Here is a 16,695-nt window from a genome sequence, read left to right on the forward strand (position 1 = left end):
CAGCCAGTTAATTACCTGGTCTGTGCTTTGGGAAAATCCACCACACTGCCAGAGCCGCACGTTCAGCGGTTACTCTTCACCTTTAAATACCATTTTCAAACCTGCCTTGTCCTTTACACAGCCCCACAGATGTCTCAGGGAGGTTTGTTGTGAGTCTTCCAAGGGCTGTGCACATCGTGCCCATCAGAGCATTATCTTCTGCTCGTCAGTCACGCTCTCTGCTCCCTCCTTACTACAGTTGCTGTGCCTCTATAATTAGACCTCACATTTTTCAGACCTTTGTAGCAGTGCTTTAGTTCACAAATTGAGGAGTTTGCTCCTGCCAAGATGTTTTCTTTCCCTTATCAATTTCTTTCTTTTTTGTTTTTAATTTGCCCAGTGAACCAAAATATCAATTATTTGCAGAGCTCTAATTTAGAGAAGAAATTAAGGAATACATTTGCAAGGCTCTGCTATTAACTATTTAATCTGCTTAACTAATGCTGTGATGGATTCTCCATCCCTGCAACTATTAAATTAAGAACTTTTTCTAACTCGCTACAGTGGATTTTCCTTCTTTAGAAGTGAATCTTTAGTCTCAGCATGACTGTTGGATTTGAAGGAGAAATTAGAACTGGAAAAATCCTATTTGCTCTTTCAGCAGGCGAGAGGCCAGGGCAGGGAATCACTGCAGTGCCTTCCAAGCAAACCATCTGAAATGCAGTTTGTATTATTTATGGTGGTGCTTCATCTTGACCAAGTACCCCCATGTGCTCCAGGCACCATCTGGATGAGCACTAGTTCCCAAAACTCAGGTAATCCCCGAGCTGACACTGATCCCAAAGGCAGGAGGGGCAGAAACCAGCACTGAGGTGCAACAGGAGACTCTCATTGCCAAGGGCTGAGAGTTTCTGTGAGGATTCTTTACTTTCCCTTTAAAAGCTTCCTCCTAAATTCAGACTTCTAATGAACCCTAATGCAGCTGCTTCAGATGATTTTTCAGGTCAGTCTTCCTTTTTAATTCAAGGTTCCAGGGCTGGCAGGGCTGCAAAGTTATAAATCAGCAGCACTTGTACAACATGAGCTCCTTACACAAGTTCTCAGGAGCTGAGGGGCCTTCAGAACTTACACAAGCTCCTCTGAGACCTAAAAAGGAAAGAAGGATTGTGGGTTTAGATGGGATATTAGGAAGAAATTCTTCCCTGTGAGGGTGGGGAGGCCCTGGCACAGGTTGCCCAGAGAAGTTGTGGCTGCCCCATCCCTGGAAGTGTCCAAGGCCAGATTGGATGGGGCTTGGAGCAACCTGGGATGGTGGAAGGTGTCCCTGCTCATGGCAGGGAGTGGAGATGGATGATCTTTCAGGTCCCTTCCACCCAAACCATTCTATGATTCTGTGATTCCCCTCCCTCAGTGGTCTGTCTGTAGAAGTATTCAGCATTTTGTGTGGTTCCCCCACTCCCTCTCAATTTATTTCCAAAGTGTTTGGACAAAGAAAAGATCAGATTGGTCACACTCAATGTCTTCATTGTCCATGAAATCTCAGATCACAGAAAGTACATGGTATAAATTCTTAATGTGTTGAAATGCTGCAGGAGTCTGAATGGAATCTGAATTGCTCTTTCTTTTTATGTTTCCCATGCTGCAAAAAAAGATCTCCAAAGGTTTAAAAAAACACCCTCAATTGTTTTGCTTATTGTTTCATCATTATTATGCACAGACAGAATAAAACTGTGGGAAAAGTTATCTGTTAATCATTATTACTACCCTAATTATATGCAAATTCAGTCACATCTTGTAAAATCGTAGTTCAGGCATCACAGAAAATTCTCCCATGGGTCAGCAAGAATTTGGAGAGAGATCTAAACTGTTACCTGTATTTAGATCAATACCTGTCAAGTTTATTAAGAAAGATTCAGGTCTGAGATCTGTTGCATACTCTCTGAATTCTCAGTGTGATCTCTTGTGCTTGTCCCAGCCATCACTTCTGGATCACCTGCAGCCTCTCATGGAATCACAGAAAGGTTTGGGTTGGAAGGGACTTTAGAGATTCCCTGGTTTCAATGCCTCTGGTATTGGCAGTGAGAGCTGCTCGAATCCAAGGCAGGATTTTTCAGATGGGATCACAATCATGCCAGAACAAAATTCCAGAATCTGAAAGTTTCTGTCATAAAATTGTCCCTCAGGAGTGCAGCCCAACGGGCAATTGTCACAACTCCTGCTGGGAACTGAACTCCTGGTAGGAAACAAGTCTTTCCTTCCTTTGTTCAGTCCCAAGTCAAGATCTGGGTTTGCAGGAATGAGCCACTCAAACAAGAGATTCCTATTCCCATGAAATTCCAGCCACAGGGCATCTTGTTTATGTTCTGTAAGGGATTGGTGAGTGCTCACTGATGAAACTCCTGTTTCCCATCAGTGGGAGCAGGACTTTGGCTTTCCAGTATCTAAAGGGGCTTTGTAAAAAAGAGGGAGAGTGACACCTTACATGGAGAGACAGTGAATGGTTGTGAATGAAAACAGGAGGGATTGAGATCAGATATTATGAAGAAATTTGTTACTCTCAGGGTGGTGAGGCCCTCGCACAGGCTACCCAGAGAATCTGTGGCTGCCCCATCCCTGGAAGTGTCCAAGACCAGGTTGGATGGAGATCTGAGCAACCCGGTCTGGTGGAAGGTGGGATTTACAACTGGCAGCACAGCCCTGTCCACTCTGCAGCACAGAAATGGACACTAAAACACTAAGTTTAAAAGACTCCACTCTTTAAAATTACATTTTTAGTTTTTTTTTTTAATTTCTATTTTTTTTTTGAGGACATCAGGGACAAGAAGCCCCTAAGACTTGATGAAAACAGTATTTCTTTCTGTTGACCCTTTTCCTCTTCTTCGTTGAAAATGGGGTGGAACAGAGGAACCCAGAAGGGAAGCTGTTTTATTATACACAATGTGCAGACTGAGGAGGCTTTGACCAAGGCCAGTGCCTCAAGACACTGCTATGATATGTGTAATAAATGTTATCAATATCACATCCCTAAAAGCCAGAGACACTTGTCCCTTTATTTTAGCCTGAATATGGCTTTGGCCACCCCAACCCCCTGCAGCGTTCCAGGGTCGGCACAGAGTGGCTGGAGAGCAGCCGGCAGGAAGGGACCTGGGGGGACTGAGGGACAGGAAGCTCAACAGGAGCCAACAGTGTGCCCAGGTGGCCAAGAAGGCCAATGGGATCCTGGCCTGGATCCAAACTAGCGTGGCCAGCAGGCCCAGGGCAGTGACCCTTCCCCTGGACTCTGCCTTGGGGAGGCCACACCTTGAGTGTTGTGTTCAGTTCTGGGCCCCTCAGGTCAGAAAGGATATTGAGGTGCTGGAGCGGGGCCAGAGAAGAGCAACGAGGCTGGAGAAGGGAGTGGAGCACAAGTGCTGTGGGGAGAGGCTGAGGGAGCTGGGGATGTTTAGCCTGGAGAAGAGGAGGCTCAGGGGTGACCTCAGCACTGTCTGGAACTGCCTGAAGGGAAGTTCTGGCCAGGTGGGGGTTGGTCTCTTCTCCCAGGCACTCAGCAATAGCACAAGGGGGCACGATGGGCTCAAGCTCTGCCAGGGGAAATTGAAGTTGCAGAACAGAAAAAAATTCTTTGCAGAGAGAGTGCTCAGGGATTGGAATGGGCTGCCCAGAGAGGGGGTGGATTCCCCATCCCTAGAGATTTTTAAACTGAGCTTGGCCGTGGCACTGAGTGCCATGATCTGGTAAAGGGACTGGAGTTGGACCAAGGGTTGGACTTGATGATCTCAGAGGTCTTTTCCAATCCAATCGATTCTATGATTCTATGAAATTTTCATCCTGACTTTAGTCAAAACTTGACCCAAATTTCATTGTAGGACTCACAGCTCACTCTGAAGTTTCCATTTAGCAAGAGCTGAGTTTTAGGTCAGGAAGAAAACCCTTCAGATTTCATGTCTCCTCCTTCACTATAATTTCCCTTGCCTTTGAAACGCTGGAATTCACTCATTGCTTGAGGCAAGAAACAGGAACAAATGGACCACAGTCTAATTGAATCTAATAAATCCTGTATTCCTCAATAAAATATCATGCTTTTAGTCCCCTGTTGTTTCTCTGAGACCACGCTGTGCTTTTGAGACTGCTGAGCATATTGGAAAGTAAAAGTCCAAGAGGTTCCTGTGCACAACAGGAATGTCATATTTGCTGAAATACAGCTTGGCAATTTTCGCTTACAAGCCTCACTGATTGACCTTAAATTCAATATTGGTTGACCTTAAATTCAATAGCAAGTGTAAAATTAATACAAGGGATTCCAGCAAATCACACAACAAAAAATGACACTGTTTTGCCTGTGATTCAGATCTTCTCTTTTGTTGTGTTTTCTGACCTAGTGGTGGGTTGTGTGAAGAAGATTAAATGATACTCTCTCCAGGGGAGTGTTTTTAATTATGTGCTTCTTCCAGAGCAGCTTTGTAACAGCAAGTTTCATGTTGTTTCACAATCCTTTGATGGATCCTCGTGGAACCTGCAGGAGCCTGAGGTTTGGAATCTGCTCTCACCTGCCTCGTTATCAGGAGGATTCATGGTAAGTCAGTGGCAACATCACAATTCAGGGTAATTAGTCCAGTGGGAAAGTCACCCTATGAGGCTTCTAGGGAGAAAACCAGCTCAGTCACTCTGTCACTAAAACCCAGAGAGTTGAATAAAAAAACCCCAGTGCTTGACACTGAATTATGACATCCAGGTCTCACCCAAATCACTGCAAGGCCACTGTCACCAGGCAAGCGAATATTCAGCCCATTTAGGACTTATGTTTGTCCTCATAGTAACATGGCATATTTTGGTGGCAGCATTTTTACCTCTGGCAAGTAGCAAAAGTGATGGAGGAAGGAGAGCTGGCAGACCTGGCCAGTTTGAGAATTTACTACCCTGCAATTGTTTCCTCATCTTGATAGGACATGAGGAAAGAGCCTCAAGTTACACCACAGGAGGTTTAGTTTGGAAATCAGCAACACTTTCCCCACTGAAAGGGTGGAGAGCACTGGAACAGGCTGCCCAGGGAAAGGGTGGAATCACTATGCCTAGCAGGGTTCAAAAAGCATGTGGATGTGGCACCTGGGGACATGGTTTAGTGGTGGCCCAGGCAGTGCTGGGTTAATGGTTGCACTCCGTGATCTCAGAGAACTTTTCCAACCTTAATGGCTCTGTGAGCCCTGCAGTGAAAGAACATCCCCACCCACTGCAGGGCCAAAGCAGCCACCTCCATCTAGAACTCCCCTGGCCCTGACAGACTGAGGAGAGATGCTACATAAACTAATGAAACATCTCACCAAGGGCACAAATCCCCAGCAGTGAATTTTCCTCTCTGCAAGGGAAGCTGGCATGGGTGTTGAACCTCCCTGTTCTCCTGTACTGGGATGAAGCTCAAGGACAAATATGCTTCCTCACTGCTACAAAAATGCCATGATCATTTTTCCTAATCAAAAGCTTGTGCCTGGGAGAAGTGGAGCTGATTTCTTTTTGCCACACTGGTTACAAAAATAGGTTAACAGAAGTGCTGCTGAATGTCCAGAAATGGGAGACTAAATGTGAAAACAAGACATTAATGAATAAGGGAGATGGACAGGAAAGGAATCTGTAAATTCAACCTCCTTGCTGGCTTTTTACCTTAACTTACCTCCTCTCTATGACTACCTGACAGAAGGTTGTGGCAAGGTGGGGTTTGGCCTCTTCTCCCAGACAAGAAGTGGCAGGAAAAGGGGAAATGGCTTGAAGTTGCACCAGAGGAGGCTCAGGTTGGATAATAGGGAAAATTTCTTCACTGAAAGAATGGCAAGTATTAGAACAGCCTGCCCAGGGAAGTTATGAACTCACCATTTCACCAAGTGTTCAAAACTAGAGTAGAAGTCCCACTTTATGGAATGCTTTATTGGGCATTGTGGTGTTTGGTTGAATGTTGAACTCGATCTTGGAGATCTTTTCCAACCTTAATGACTCTATGATTCCATCTTCAGAGATGTTGGAAGTTGAACAGCAGTTTGCAACACCCCACCTTGCTGTGAATCCCTCTAGGCTGGATTTCCCAGGTGTAATTATCCATAAACATCCAAAAAATGTTATGCATTGTCATATATCTCCTAAAGCACAGGACCTTTCTTTCAGCACAACCAAGGAGAAGTCAGGCTTGCTGAGGTTACCAGAGTGGCTCACCTGGAGCACCTTGATCCATCATCACTCTCAGCAATGGCTGTGGGTTGTACTTAGTGTGATCTGTGCTAAAAACTTATGCAGGAGGTTCTTCATCCTCCAGATGCCTCACATTTGGAGTCCTTGTAAAGCAAAATGACATTTTGATGCTTAGGGTGAACTCCCGGCTATCCATGCCAATACAAACATGGAAGGAACAGCTTAGTTGAGAAGCACAGATGTTGTGTCCAGTTCTGGTTCACTCTACCTTTTCATGGAGACCCAGCACAGGATCAGTGAGGCCACAGGACTCCTGTACCCCACCCTGAGCAAAGCCACAGGGAGTGCTCATGAGGATGGAAGGTCTCATGTTACCTCAGGGATGACTAAATGAGCATTCAGACCTTGTACAGGGCATACCAGCAGAGCAAACAAGCTGCTTAACCTGGTCCTTGGTACAGAGACATCCCAAATGGCTCAGCAGCATCAGCTTGGGTTGGCCGTTTATCAGTTTCTGTACAGTTCCAACAATGTCTCATCCAAACTCCAGTTCTTTCAGGGATGTTTAGTCATAAAATTCACATTTATTAATTTCAAATTCTGCTGCAGCCCGTGAGAGCCTTTCCTCTTTCGTGTCACTAAGGGCAACTTCTGTGTTTCCTTTACACAGTGGTGCCAAGAGACATAATTTTCACAATCAAGATTTTGCAGAAAGCACGAAAAAAACCACCTCCCTCCCCTGCACCCCCCTCTACTTTTTTAATTTCAAGCTGACAATATTAGTATACAACTAATAACGAATTCTTTAGAATCTGAGCTGCCAAAAATAGTGTGTTTATACCCTGCCAAGGAAAAAGGATGAAGTTAATGAACCTGAAGTAAAGTTTTGATCCATCACACTAATAACAGCACCATCATTCTTTACGTTTGTCAGAAGCCTCCATTACTGCAGCGTCTCACAGTCATTAGTGTGTTGAGCTCAACTGCCTTAGGAAAAATAGCCTCCATTTTATCTATTAATATTTAAGGGACAAGGAAGTTAAAAGAACTGTCAAAATCCACCCAGGGCATTTGTGCTGTTGCTGGGAGCTAAAAGCAGGAATGACAATACTCGGGTTAGTACTTTAGGCATGTGACAGACCCCAGTTCACTTTCAGTCATTAACATGCAAAAAATACAACCAGAAAACATCCAGATGCTGTGGTGTTGTTCTTTCTGAGCCCTACCTTGGATTCTAAGAAAACCAGGCTGGAAATGCTTGTACTTGGAAAAGTGCTTATGGTTGAATATCCAAGAAGTGCTGAGAGGCAGAATTAAAGGTGTTGCTTGAATATTTTTCTGTAACCTTTTAAATGCTCCAGCAGAGAAAACACTGATGGTGTTTTCATAGAATCATGGAATGATTTGGGTTGGAAGGGACATTAAGAATCACCTTGTTCCAACCCTCTGCCATGGCCAGGGACACTTTATACAACCCCAGGTTGCTCCAAGCTCCCTCCAGATTGGCCTTGGACACTTCCAGGGATGGGGCAGCCACTTCTCTGAGCAACCTGTGCCAGAGACTCGCCACCCTCACAGGGGAGAATTTCTTCTCAATATCCAATCTAAACCTGCCATTATCCCTTGTCCTGTCACTTATGTCCTCACCCAAAATCCCTCTCCAGCTCTCTTGGAGCCCTTGTAGGTACTGGCTCAGTGGGATTCAGCTCTAGGACAAGCCATGGTTCATAGGTTTTTGTGTGTTGTTATCAACACAAATGTCAGGTGTCCAAGCCCAAATCAACACAGACTTGATGAACACAGTCAGGAGAGTCCCAGACAATAGCTCAGTTATGAATATAAATATTAAATTACATTCAGATATATCATAGACATCACAGATAAGACCCAGTTGCCTAAACAAAGTTGTCTGGTGGTGTTTGTGACACCTCCATCTGTCTCTGGTGATCAAATCAAACCTGCTGAACATATTGATCTGCTCTTTACTCACAGCAGCCTCAGCCATCAATACACATGTTGAAGCTTTTTAGGATCACAGAATGTGCTCAGTTGGAAGGGACCCACAAGGACCAATGAGTCCGATTCCTGGCCCTGCACAGGACACCACAAGAATCCACCATGTGCCTGAGACCAATGTCCAAATGCTTCTTGAACTCTGGCATTTAAGTATCACTCTGGCACTGACACGGGCAGTGAAGCGTTTCTGCCTTAACCTGAAAACCACTTCTTTTTAAATTATTTTTTGCATGCATTTGATTTCAACTTATGAAATTCTAAAAATCAGCCACTGAAACAAATTTCTGAGTGCTGACCATGGTCTCGCAGACACTTCATGACTCTTTTCTGGGTGTATTCTGCTACAACTGAGCAGGTTTCAGGCAGAGCACCAAGATTTGGAACGTTTCTCCTTAAGTGCAGCCTTATGCCCTTTGCAGTTTTTATCTGGCCAGTGTTTCCATCTTCAATCAGATATTTTTAATTGCTGTGTGAAGGATCACCATGATCTGGCCAGGCCAGGCTTCTGGACTTGATGGAGCCTGAGTGAAGCATTAAACTGTGGCTTACCAGGGAGAGCTGTTACCTGAACTGAGTATGAGATGTCATTTCTCTCTCCTCCTAAATTTCCACTATGTCCCCTAGAAAAAAATTAGGCCAGAAATGTGTTGGTAAAGTTCTTCATGGGAGTGGTCTGTCCTCCCTACAGAGAGGAAAGAAGATACTTGCACAGGCTACAGCAAACAGCTCTAAAGTCCTTCTGTGGCCCAGATGACTTCTTGCATTTAGAGGGGTGAACTATTTCTGCCCAATTTCCAATGATAAATGTGTCCATTTTTAATTTCTCATTCAGAGGTGCTAATCTAATTAATGCCTTTAGAGGAGAGCTGCAGTGAGGCTTGAATTCATTCACCTGGATCAACAGTAAGAAACAAAATATCCTGATTCATCAAGGCAGATGAATCATGTGCTTGTGGTCCTCATGCTCAGAGAAGGTGGTCACAACTTCTGACTAGTCCTGCTTCCACTGACTCATGATTGTCTGGAATAGCAAAAAAAAAAAAAGATAGCCCAGTTCATACTTTTTTACTGGAATTCCTGTAGCATCCTGGCAGGGTCTACAGTTACCTGTTGGTCAAGATGTTGACTGAAACAGGAGCACTTGCACAGCTTGGCCACCTCATTCCTCTCACAGCACTTCTTACCTGCTCTTCTCTTCCCATCTTCCTGTGTCATTTCCATTGGCCAGATGTCACTGAATATGGCAGAGCTTCATTTTCATTTGGAGGAGACTCAATGTGAGTTGTGTTCTTGGAAACTTCTTAAAAACAGGTTTTTAAAAATATCTGTTGAGGAGAGATGAGCAGATTCATTTTAATGTGTTCTGTTTTTTGATACCAGATTTTCTGCTCAGAAATGTTGGCAGCTGCTTGAACTCCACTCATGAGGGCTAAAATGCTTCCTTTTCTCACTGCAGTTTTATTCTCCCAAAGCATATTTTAATATTGCTCAAATATCACATCAAAGAAGAGACTTGTTCCTGTTCTCCATCCTGACAGGGTAAACTTAAAGGAGCAGGACTGAAGCCAAGGAGATCCATTTCCACATCAGCATAATTTGGAATAATAAATGATAATGAGTGATATTTGCAGTTTGCCTTTCAGCATTTTGATGACAAAATCAGGGAGAGCACTTTTCTGTCACAGAGGTTTTGAATCCAGCTGTTCACACCAGTGATTCCTTCAAAAGGACTTTGCCTGAAGGGTGAGGACAAAGCCACTTCCCACTGAGATACAAGTGAGAGGTCTGTGCATGGAGATCATCACTCTGCTCACTGCTGGTGATTTCTCCTTCTCTTCAGGGGCAAAAGAAACCTGCTTTGGTCAGTCATTTTCCCATCCATAGGTGTGAGGGTCACTGAAGGAGGTCACTGAAAGGTTTGGAAAGATTTCCCCAATACAAGAAAGTTGTTGACCTGTTGGAATGAGTCCAAAGGAAACCACTGAGTTATCAGAGGGTTGGACATCTCTGCTCTGGAGGCAGGATGGGAGATTTGGGACTGTTCAACCTGGAGAAGAGAAACTCCAGGGAAACCTTAGACACCTTTCCAGTGCCTGGAAAAGGCTACAAGAGAGTTGGAGAGGGACTTTTCATGAGGGCATGTAGTGATAGGACAAGGGAAAATGGCCTTAAGCTGAAGGAAGGGAGTTTTGGATTAGATATTAGGAAGAAATTCTTCCCTGTGAGAGTGGTGCCCACACAGATTGTGGATTCCCCATCCCTGGAAGTATCAAAGACCAGGCTGGACGGGTCTCTGAGTAACCTGGTCTATGGAAGGTGTCCATGCCCATGGCAGGAGGGTTGGAACTGAATGATCTTCAAGGTCTTTTCCAACAGAAACAATTCTATAATTATATTTTCAAGTTTTTTCTTCCTGGCATAACAGATTGGAGGTTGATGATCTTGAAGGTCAGATCTTCATCATAAAGGTTGAACTTGATGATCTTGGATGTCTTTTCCAACCTTAATGATCCTGTGATCCTACCAGCCATGTTTCCTCTGCATTGCTTCTCGCCAAACTCTTGAGGAACACACAGGCATCAATAACAAACCTCTTTGCACTGCATTTCCTAAAAGTTTTTCAATATATTTAATAATTACAGCCAAAAATTATTACCCTAAAATACAAAATACAGTGTACTTCTCTTAACTCAGTGTATTGAATGTGGGGGTCCTGACACTGCTGTTGGGAACCCCAAATTATTCAGCCCTACAACTAAGGACATCAATACAAGTAAAACATTGGACAATACAGAACCTCTCAAATCACCCCCACAGAGCTGAGAGTATCCAAGTCCTACCAGCAGAACTGTTTGTTAAACAGTGGCTCTTGAAAGGACAAATGGAATAAGCTCAACCGAAACTGTCCAGGAACAAAACTTAACAGTGTAAATGTGTTGAGCCAGAGGCCAAGCAAAGTCAGCCAATTATATCTCAATGTCAGCTCAGTAGCTGCCCTTTCCAGATGCAGGATTATGTGGAAGGGCACTTGTGTTTGCTCATTTCCTGGGTGTTTGGCATCTAAGTTTGGAAATCTCAATTCCAAGATGGTTTTGAGGCACAGTCATTGCCTTCATTTGCTGAGCAAAGACTGATTTCCTTACAGAACTGAGCAGAAATTGCTGGCATCTCCCTGTCTTAGTGGGATTCCCAAAGTGACTCGTGGTCCAAGTGGAAGTCACTGGATCCCATCCCAGAGGTGCTGGGCAGAACCCTACTCTGGTACAAAAGGACTATTTAAATAGAGGTAAAACATGTACCCACTGATATCCTGGCTCTGTATGGGAGATCCCAGGACCTGAGGGATGATTTCATCTCCTAATAGACCTTGTGTAAAACAAGAGATGAAATATGAGATGCACCACCCTTGAAACTGAAATGTGAGATGCACCACCCTTGCAATATTAGGCCAAAACCAAACACTTCCAGAGGGTGTAAAACACTGATCCAATGGCCACTGTTGGTGGGCTATATTAGGGTTGGATTTTGTAGAATAGAAGATTCATCTCTTCGTATTACTGGAGCTTCATGGTGGGTCAGATGCCCTCTGTCTTCCCAAAGCCCAAAGCCATCCTAATCTCCATGTCCCCATGTGTTGATCCAAATCAAAAGTGTCCTGGAATGTGTTCCAAGAAGGCATCAATTCAGAAATGACAATCAGAGCTTGAGACATCACAGCTGGGTCCAGTTCTGCTGTCAACAACTTGAAACAAGACACTGATAAAAAAATCTGGAGGGTACAGAAAGAGCCGCAAAAATGATTTGATGGCTGAAAAAAATGCTGTGCTGTGGGGGAAGAAAAATATTTCTAAGGAGTCAACCTGCTTAGCTTATTACAAAGAGTGTTCATTAGAGTGAACAAATACCTTCATGGGGAGAAAATACCAGCTGATAAAAGTTTATTTAATCTGGCAAAGAAAGACAGAGCCAGAACTCATTGTTTGAAGCTGAATTCAGACAGACTTCAACAAGAAATAAACGAGAGGCCTTTAAGTGAATGGGGTGGGGACGACGCTGCTGAATGTGACACAGAATTTCAGGAGGTGAATCTTTACGCAGACCTAGGATTGTTCTAGGACACATGGAAAAAGAGTCCTGCATCCAGCTCTGGGGACTCCACCAAAAAGATGATACGAACATGTTGGAATGAGTCCAGAGGAGACCACGAAGATGATCCATGGGCTGGAGCCCCTCTGCTCTGGAGACAGAAGGGAGAACTCAGGATGTCCAGCCTAGAGAAGAGAAGGCTCCCGGGAGACCTTAGAGCACCTTCCAGTGCCTAAAGGGGTCCCAAGAGAGCTGGTGAAGGACTTTGGACAAGGACATGGAGTGACAGGACAAAGAGGGAATGGCTTTAAGCTGAAACAGGGAAGGTTTAGATTGGATATTAGGAAGGAATTCTTCCCTGTGGTGGTGGGGAAGCCCTGGCACAGGTTGGCCAGAGAAGCCCTGTCCCTGGAAATGTCCAAGACCAGATTGGACAGGGCTTGGAGCAGCCTGGTCTGGTGGAATTTGTCCCATGGCAGCAGCCTGGAACTGGATGATCTTGAAGGTCCCTTCCAACTCAAACCATTCCATGTGCAATTCCATGAAAATCCACAAGAATTGTGTCGCAGGTTTGGCCTAGCTGTTGCCAGCCCTGGACTGGCCCCCCTTCCCCCTCCCAGAACCTTCCCAGCAAAGGAAAGGGGAAAAAAAAAAAACTGAAAAGAAACGCACTCTAAAGAAACTGAACTGAATAAAAAGAATAAATTATATTTACTAACATTTACAAACCACACTGTATACACAATACATGGGATCCCACCCCCAGGGGAAAGGGGAAGGGAGATTAGCCGGAAAATAGGGAAGACACCAACCCAATCTAAAGAAACCGAATGAATCAAAACAAACACAATTAAAAACCTCAAGGAAGGGGAACAAGAGTGAAACAATCTCACCCAGGACAGGAGAACCACCAGGGACCGGAGGGACCAGACTCCAACCACCTCCCTCCAGCTCCTCAGCCAAGGAAGGGAAGGAAGACAGGAACAAAACCACTCCCCCACTGCTACGTGGAAGACAGGTGTGGAATACTTGTAACTTCCTTAGATACAATGGTTACTGAGGAAGCCATGGGGCAAACCATTACAAATTGTTTCTGCAGCACTTGCTGCTTGGTCTCAGGTTTAATCCAAAGCCAGGCTCAACAGGGCCAGGCATGAGGAGGAAACTAAATGATGGCTTTTGTCTTCAGGACATTCACTGTCCATTTATAGTAGGCCCCACTGGATATAAAAGGAATAAAAGGAAAAGTGGGCATTGTGATGTGTGTTGGCAACTCCAGGGGTTTGTTTTCCTAGTTAAGCCACGGTGCATATCTATTATGCACCCACTAATTACTGTTTGCCTTTCCAATTCCCTTCTCTCTGACAGAACTGAATGAAATTGGAAAAGATGCAGAAAAAGGTGACGGGGATTATCACAGAAGTGGAACAATCTCCTTGCAAAGAATGACTAAATAAATTAGGTTTCATCATTCCAGAAAATGAGACTGTTGGGAACTGGCAGAGGTCTGAGTGGTCTCAGAAAGGGAGTGGCTGTTTATTCACCATCTCCTTTTTAAATCAAAACAGAACAAATGAAACAAAAGAAGAGGTACTGGGAGTCCTGAAATAGAAATAGCAGGTGGCAGGCTCAAAATGAGCAAAATTAAATAATTCACACAGCAAGAAGGAAAAAAAAGCTCCAGAACTTTTCAGTATAGGAAAGAACAGTTGCTAAATATTTACACATCTTCAAAAATTGATCAGGCAAATTAATGGGAAAAAATATCAATCAACTGATGACTGCTGAATACAATAACATCACCTCCAGCTCCAAATATTCACGGGGTAGAGTAGAAGGTTGCAGGGCATCTCTGTGTCCTTTAACCTCCTTAAGATCCTTAAGATCTGTAGGACATAGATTTTTAATATAGCTTGAAACACTTCATAATAGTGGTAACAAATCAACCTTTGTGCCAGATTCCTGAAATATTGTTTAACGTTCCTCATCGAGGATTTCAATGGATAAAGAACATCCAGTTAGTACAGAATGTACCTAGAAAACATAACAGGCACATTGTTTGGTGTAACTCAGAAGGCCCAGAAACCTTGAACTTGTTCCAAGAAGGACAGAGATGATGAGGAAGAGGGAGACAAAATGAAGATAAGGGTTGTCAAGACCTCTGACTCAAATTCAGAAGGTGTGTCAGGGTGAAAATGGTGCTGTGGGGTGGACAATTTTGGGAAGTGGGAGTAACAAGATGATGTAATGTCAGATATTACAGGGTTGCCTAAAATCTTAAGGCATCAACTGTATAAAAATATAGCACCTCTATAACTTGGTGTGTGCTTCAGAAATGATTCCTATTCACCCAGCATGCTCTAAATAAAGAATTCTTTACTTTCTAATGCTCCAAAGGGAGTGTCAGAGGGTTCTTTCTGGCCCTTTTAAGCAACACACCTCCTCTGGCAACCATCTCTGTCTAGAAATTCCTCCTAATATCCAATCTAAACCTCCCCTGGCACAAGCTGAGCCCATTTTCTCTCATCCTGTGCCTTGAGACTTGGGAGGAGACAGAGACATCCAGTTCAGCCTTTCTCTCATCCTCTGCCACCAAACAAAGGATGGAGACCCTCCTTAGCCCTCCTTCTGCTGCTGATATATTTGTAGAAACACAATTCTTTAATGCTCCAAGTCACTGCTAAAAAAAATGAGTTTGGTGACTGCTGAGTGCAAAAAACTTACCCATTTTAGCTGCTTCTTATCTGTGCTGGTTTAAAGGTAAACTGGCAAGAGAAATGAACAATAAATGCAATGGCACAAAGAGAAATTGGTTTTAACCCACAAAACCCCAGAATTATGACCCAGCACCCTGGGGCACAAACACAGAGGGGTTTGGTGGCCCCTGTGCTGAGCCCCACGTGGTTCCCCCAAGTCCAAAGGAAAAGGAAGGGACAAACCTGTTGGTGCAGATGATGGCACAGTCTGGTCGACAGTGGTGGGCTCCTCCTGTCCAGGTTCTGCTCCTCCTCTGGATCCATTGAGTGGTTTCCCGAGTCCCCAAACCCCAAGATTTCATCCCCTCAGGTGCAGGTGGGAGCCCCCAGTGCCTCCCCCAGGGCAGGGAGTTCCACACTGGGGGATCTGACTCTGGGAGTCAGGGGGGATTTTGGACTCGTTGCTGGCCCATGAGCAGAGCTGAGCCCTCAGGTGGGTGTGGAGGTGCCAAGGACTCCCTGGAGGGGAGTTCTCACAGCTCCTCTCCCAGGCTTCTTTCCCATCCAGCTCCCAGTCCGAGGGGTCAGGTGTGCCCTGGGCAGCTGCTGCAAATGGTCCATTGGTAACAGTTCATGGGAAATGAATGGAGGGTGGAGAATCCACAGCTTTGGTCACACCCACACAGTGATAAACTGGCCCCACCTGCTGAACTGGGACATTACCCAAGATAATGGTGTCATTTTGTACCAATGTGAACACAAACCTTCCCAAACCCAGCCCAGCCCAGGTTTGCTGATGCAGTTCTGCCTAGAAACAGCTGTAAAAACATATGGCCTCCACAGCAATTCAGGAGTGATCAAACACACCAGAAAAAAGGGGGAGAGAATCTTCCCAGACAAAGGTATGGGAGCTGCTTTAGGCCTAAAAAATAAGACATTATTAAAAAAAAAATTTATCTCCTCATCTATCAGGGGAAAAATATGAAAAATTATTACATAAGTAAATGAAAGATGTAAAGAAGTGAAAGGGAGGATAAAAGGTAAGTATCCATTTATAAAATATGGGTATATCCCATAAACAGAAGTGAAACAAGGTATAAAACTTTTTAATGAAATATCACAAGGCATCACCTTCCTCTACTTAAAAACACTTCTTTGTATCTTTTCCATAATTGTGAGCCATTAAAATTTTAGATGGCATTCTGCCTTACATTGCTAAAGAGTAGCAGGTTGTAAATGCTTTGGAAATGAGCATATAAGTAAAGGTTTATTATTACTTTAAACCCCCAAAGTCTATATTGCAACACTTTAATTCCCTTTTTTTTTTTTAATTAAACTAAACCAAAGCTGAGAGCTTTTAGAAATTAATATATTTGTAAGGATGCACTCCAAAGACCTACAAGATTTACTACTCCCCTCAAATAATCTTAAATCACAACCTGTCCCTGCTAATGCCTTTTGCTTCTTGTTATTAATTACTTATTAAAGAGCTGTTTGTGTCATTTGTAACCTCACCCAGTGCATTATAGATGGTTTATTTAACAGTTATAAGCCATCAATGTCAGGCTGGGAACTGAGCAGCTTCTCTTAAGGAAGATATTTCCACTATAAAAGTGCAACCCTTGGTTTGAAAGACTGAATCAGTTCAAGATCCTCAGATGCTGCATAATGTGTAGTGATTGCAACCCTTACCTAATCTATTATTAGTATTCTATTATCTGTTATTTTGGTAATTCTGACCCAA

This window comes from Pithys albifrons, chromosome 4 (genome assembly GCF_047495875.1).
Source record: "Pithys albifrons albifrons isolate INPA30051 chromosome 4, PitAlb_v1, whole genome shotgun sequence".
NCBI classification, from domain to species: Eukaryota; Metazoa; Chordata; class Aves; order Passeriformes; family Thamnophilidae; genus Pithys; species Pithys albifrons.